The sequence below is a fragment of the Ziziphus jujuba genome, chromosome 3 (assembly GCF_031755915.1).
Source record: "Ziziphus jujuba cultivar Dongzao chromosome 3, ASM3175591v1".
Classification (NCBI taxonomy): Eukaryota; Viridiplantae; Streptophyta; class Magnoliopsida; order Rosales; family Rhamnaceae; genus Ziziphus; species Ziziphus jujuba.
The window spans coordinates 17,588,819-17,595,624 of record NC_083381.1 but is presented as its reverse complement, the minus strand read 5'-3'; positions in this window follow the sequence as shown (position 1 = coordinate 17,595,624).

The window sequence follows — 6,806 nt, the reverse complement described above, 5'->3', positions numbered from 1 at the left end:
AAATTTCAAATAAAATGGATTATCGATGATGCATCGATAATTACCGATGGCAATAGTTTCATCGGTAATTATCGAAACTCGGTTGATAATTACAATTTATCATTTTTTTTTTAAATTTGACAACTTCGATAACGTGTGTTTCCACCAAGAACATGCAAAATCTAACTTTCTTAATGAGCCTCAACAATACAATCCACAAAAAGTTTGGAAAAAGTTAGAAAATTTCAACCAAAGTTTATTATCGACGGGTCATCGGTAATTACCGAGGAAACCGTCGGTAATCCATAATAGAAGTCCATATGCTTGTTGGAAAAATTACCAACGGCTCTATCGGTAGTTACCGAAACCCCATCGGTAATTTTAATTTAATCATTTTTTCAAAGCAAATCACCACAATTCTATCCGAAAACTTTGATAATATATGTTTCCACCAAGAACATTCTAAGTATAACTTTATTGATGATCCTCAATAAAAGTGTAACAGCCCAGACCAACCCGCGTTCGATATTGTCCTCTTTAGGCCTGGGGAATCCTCTTACAGCCCCTACCTACCAATCCCACTGGCACGGGCCTCCCAGGCCCAATCACGATATTGTCCGCTTTGGAAGCTGGGTGGTGAGCCCAATCCTACCCCTCACGGTTTTACTTTCCCTCATGGGAACGTGTCGTATGGGAAAGGTATCCACACCCACTTATTTGGCATGCTTCGTTCCCCTTTCCAACCGATGTGGGATCTCACAATCCTCCCCCCTTGGGGCCCAGCGTCCTCGCTGGCATACCGATCTGGGTACTGGCTCTGATACCAACTGTAACAGCCCAGACCAACTCGCGTCCAATATTGTCCTCTTTGGGCCTGGGGAATCCTCTTACAATCCTTACCTACCAGTCCCACTGGCACGGGCCTCCCAGGCCCAATCACGATATTGTCCGCTTTGGAAGCTAGGTGATGAGCCCAATCCTACCTTTCATGATTTTACTTTCCCTCATGGGAATGCGTCGTACTGGAAATGTATCCACACCCACTTATATGGCATGCTTCGTTCCCCTTTCCAATCGATATGGGATCTCACAAAAAGAATCCACGGTAATGTTATGTGATTACCACAGGGGTTTTGATAATTACCGATGAAACCTACGGTAATTTTTTCAGTAAGGACAAATTGATTACCGTAGGTTGCATCGTTAATTACCGAAAGCCCGATGGTAATAAATTTTTTTTGCCAATTTAAGAACTTTTTTCGAACTTTTGGGGTGTTTTCTCCTTAGGATCATTGAAGAAAATATATTTTGCATATTGTTGCATTTAACACACATTAAGGGACTTATGGGGGCCAAAAAATTAGTAAAATGTGATAACTATATGGGTTTCGGTAATTACCGATGAAACTTACGATAATTTTTCCAGCAATTACAAATTGATTACCATAGGTTTCATCAGTAATTACAGAAGGCCTTATGGTAATCAAATTTTTGTGCCAATTTGAGAACTTTTTCAAACCTTTTGGGGTTTTTCTCTTTAGGATCATTAAAGAATGTATATTTTGCATGTTGTTGCATTTAACACACATTAGGGGATTTGTGGGGGCTAAAAAATTGGTAAAATGTGATAACCATAGGGGTTTCAGTAATTACGGATGAAACCTACAGTAATTTTTCCAGTAACTACAAATTGATTACCATAGGTTTCATCGGTAATTACCGAAGGCACTACAGTAATCAATTTTTTTTGCCACTTTGAGAATTTTTTTCGAAGTTTTGGGGTTTTTTCTGTTTAGGGTCATTGATGAATGTATATTTTGCATGTTATTGTCAGAAACACACATTAGTGGACTCTTTGGAGTCAAAAAATATGTGAATTGATGTTACCAAAAGCGTATCGATAATTACCGATGGATCCGTCGGCATCGGAAATTACCGATGCACCATCGGTAATCATCTTTATTTGAATTTTTATCACTACCAAGGGTCTTATTTTGTCGACGATTTTCATTAGTAAAGCTAGATTCAGTGTCAGGACCCGTCCAGAATTCCTCCCCGGAACCCTAGACAAGCCCTGATCCCAGGGAAACCCTACCGGACCCTCCTATGGAAAATCCGGTAGAACCTCCCCTAAGGGATGGACTTACCACAATCACCTGCACTGAAAACACACTTCTATACTCATCCCCTTATTCCTCCCGCAACTACAAAATTTAATCCACAATTTACAGCACTTCGTAGCAATAGCAACAGTCCAGTGCATAAATAAAACATACGTGTCCCAATAGTATACAAAGCTTTAAGAAGTGCTAATCAACAGAAATACAACAAGATGAAAGAAATAATACACTGAAATGAAAGAGTACAAAGGTACTTCTCGAAACACGATAGCAGCGGAAAATTGGTTCGCTCCGGAAGAACGTCTACCACCACTTGCACCTAAGGGAACAGAACTTAAAAACGTGAGATGCTAATCATCTCAATGAGTGACCCTAACTACTGAACACTTTTAATGATAATAAAATAATAATAATAACAATTAAGGGAATTGAATAAATACCAACAATTAATAAATAAATAATAATAACTGTTGGAAATAATAATTTCCCTCAAAACTCTCACTGATCACTCTGTTTGAAATGTTCCCTTTTTAAAACAATTTCACAAAACCCGATGTGCATACTTCCCGAAAACCAAGGGATTAAACCATTTGATAAACAATAAATAAATAAATACATACCCCAATATAATTAAAATGTAATAAATTATAATAAATAATTTTTTTTTTTTACACCTTTGGGGTTTTAAACTTTATTTGAAACTACCCTTGACAAATACACTTGACGCATCACACCATATACCGGTGATGCCCTCCGATACCCAGCGTCCTGAGCACCGACTGGCGGGGGATTAAAGAGAGAAACTTGCAAACGGCACTTCGGCGTCCCGACAGTACCGCTGCTGAACCATCATTCCGGCCAAGGAGGGGGGCAGCTGAGGCCAATAACAAACTTGCCTGCCCACGGTCCAATGGCAACTCACGGGTGAAATAATAATACTTGCGCGCTGAACCACATATACATATACCAGAACACCAATACTGTATGAATGCATCTAAAATAATTATTAAACCAACTGTACTATTTTCCAAAATTACCGTGGGAACTATATTAAATTTTCACACCTACCATCCCACATATTTTTACTCAACAAATCGGTACGAAACATCGATAACAAATAAACCACAATTTTTCTCGAAGTACGAGATTCAACAATAAAAAAAATACCGCGGGCATAATTTATAGAATTTAAACAAATATTTTCATAAAATATTTAACCCAATTATGCCCGAAAATAACACTTACAACCACATACGAATATTACCGAAATATAATTTGCTCATGAATAATAAATAAATTAAACCACAATAAAACCATAACCAAATTGTACCACATGAGCATAATTTAAATACCAATTAAACATAATTAATTGCCCAAAATATTTTTCGAAGGTGGGTCACTCACCTTAAGCGCGTAAATCAGCTAAGATCCACCGCAGGATCGACTCCACTACTCGTACGCGCACCTAAAATAACCACAGTGTACCAACCAAATATATTAATATTTTATTCGGCTAATTCCCAAATGGGTACCCGGGGAACGAACACCAAACGATATCTAAAGGTTGCGAGTTATATACCGAATCGAAGCTCGAGTGATGAGGATCACGGATTCGGTCTTACTTTCCGGTGATCGGACTCGAGGTGGTCGGAATCTCGCCGAAAAGGTTTCGGGTTTTGAATCCACAATTCTCCCAAACCATCACAAATTGGCGGAAACGGATACCGAATTCGGGTTCAGGAGATCGAACACAGTGAACAGGGGCCGGCCGTGAGACTGGGTACTAGCCGGAACAGTAACTTCCGGCAAGCTGCCGCGGTCACCGGCAACCATCGCTGGCGGCGGCGCGTGCGGTGGCTGTTGGCTGGGATTTTTTGTAGATTTGTAGATCGAGAGGAGAGGAATCCAACGAGAACGGCGGTGAGGCAAACGGAGGCTGGAAGGCAGAGAAATTGCGGTTTGAAGATTTCCGGCCCCTTGCCGGAAAACGCTCCGATCACGGCGTGTCGGTGGTCCGGTGGCGAAATTTGGTGGTCCGGTGGCTGACGGTGGAGGGAAAAATCACCGCCGATCTTCACCTCCTCGATCCGGGCACGTCCGGCGGCCAATGGCAGTGAAATTTTGGGATTTTACCGGAAATGGAGAGGGGCTTCTTGCTGGCCGGCGCGTGTACAGTGAATCGTCCCGAAAATTTGAAAAATTCCGGCGGCCGGTCGAACTCTCTCTCTCTTTCTCTCTCCTCTCTCTCTTTGTCTCTCTTCTCTGAGATTTTTGTCAAATAAAAGCCACTGTGTGACACTGTTCATTCCACGTGGACCAATCAGAAGCTGACACATGGCATCACTGTGCACTTAAGCCAGATATAATAAAATATTACGGTATCCGGCGAATTTCAAACGTCCATAACTTTTTAACCGGATGTCCGCTAGTCTATGAACTCATATCGACGAGCACTTCACAACCATGCATGAGTCAAAGCTCATTTCCCCATAAATAAAAAGTCAACTCTGGCACCCCTTGGATAGTTTGGACCTCAACTTGTTTTGCTCATAACTTTCAAACCGTAGCTCCGTTTTCAACGTGCTACTAGTCTACGAACTCGTCCTAACGTATACTTCGTAATAGTACTTCAGTCAACCTAGAATTCCAACTGGGATAAAAAGTTAACTTTTGACCCCTTCGGTCAAAGTCAAAGTCAACGGTCAACGGTCAACCTCGGTCAACATGCAAAAATTCCGACATGGTTCGGGACGGGGTGTTACATTCAGCATATTAAGATAACATTAATATAGGGTGTCATAACATTAAACATACGATCTACATTGAAAATTTATTAACTTACAACTCAACAGCATATTTTTTTCCTAAACCAACTAATGTCTTCCGGATCAAATAAAAGGTTCTCCCGATAGATAATCAACTTTGGATGAAATTTTCTAACATTTTCTAAACTTTTTGTGAATTCTTTTGTTGAGGATCATTAATAAAGTTAGATTTTCCATGTTCTTGGTCGAAACACACATTATCAAAGCATTACATCAATTGCAAATATTACAAAATAACCACTGAACTAAAAGCAAACTAAAAGGTGATGAAAAAGTTTCAAAATGAGAATCAAACATGTGACTTCCCAAGAAAGAGTTTCTTAAGCTTGTCATGTAAGAAAGATGATGCAAAACCTGTTCTACCCTTTTAATCACTTTGGCATGAGAGTAGAAAACAGATGACTCATGACACAATCATTTTATGGTCATTCATAAACAGCATTACATCAATTGCTGATATTACAAAATAACCAGTAAGAACTCAGCATCCTTACTCCTCAGCACATGATGGATCTACATTTGAAATTGAACCAACAACCACATCAATGGGTGGCGAAATTGCATGTAGACCATGAGCCATCAATATCTTGGCTGTTCCTTGACTTCCAGAGATAGCAATCTCTCCAATTTCATGGTTAATAGCCCCGAGCAATAGAGCAGTTTTAATCGCATCATACAAGATGTTGTGTATACACAAATTCACATTGGTGGAGAATTAACTAATTAATCATCAGTAAATGTTAATTGGTTTATAGAGTGAAATCACATTATTTATAGCAACTTAAAGAATATTTTAATACTTGTCCTATTTAATTTATTTCTTCCATATGCATTAGTGGCTCTACAAAATCAAATAGGACATTCCCTGAAATTTAAAATGCCTCTTATCCTAATTATTCAACCAATCCATCTCGTTAGAATAATTTAACCACGTCAATCTATTAGAGAAGTAACACCAAGCCATCACACCCAAACACAAAATTAATCTACAAATTCTCTGATAATCCAAACTCTAGAAAGAGTTCAAGAAATTCAAATAATTAAGACCCATTTCACTGAAAACATTTTCATAAGAAAATGCAGAATCAACCAAAAAAAAAAAAAACATCGTTTTCTCCAGAAGAAGGAAAAAAAAAAAAAAAAGAAAGAGTAAAAAGTAAATACTTGACCAACAATGGCAGCTAGAGGGAAATACTGTCTTCCATAAGGAGTAACATATGTGTTCTTCTCTGGAGCTAGTACGGCTCCATTGCCATTGCCAGAGTCAGCAAAAGCAGTGGCATTTGCAGAAGCACGAACATGAAGGCCATGGAAGTGAAGGTGTTTGGAGTTGAAAGAAAAAGAAGAAGAAGAAGAAGAAGCAGCAAAAGAGGGAAAGAAGAGACATACAGGTCTTTTAAAAGTTTTTTAAAAGTATAATGGATATTAAAGTGTAAAACAAAAAAAGTTCACAATTCAATGGGTATATATCCTCAAAGCTTTTTCAAAAAGGACATTGGGTTAAATTCTCCAAATAAATATGGATTTTGGATTGTGTCCTTGGATTTGTAATCACCATAGTGGGCTTTTGGTAGGTCCAAAATTACCATATAACAGAGCTAATATGGACCTAGTTCTAATCTATGAAAGAATACTTGCTAGTGAAACACACATTGTTAAGGTTATATTGTATATCATAATAAATGCAACACCATATATATTTAATTAATAATCCACATAGTTATATTATATATATATATATATATATATGTTCATTCCCCGAGTAGAAAAAAATAATAATAATTAATTTGCAAAAAGCAAGTATAAATGGCAGCTAAACCCCTGTTAGTTTGTTTCACGTGATAAGGTCATGTGATGCATCTTTAACTGTTCCGCCGGAGAA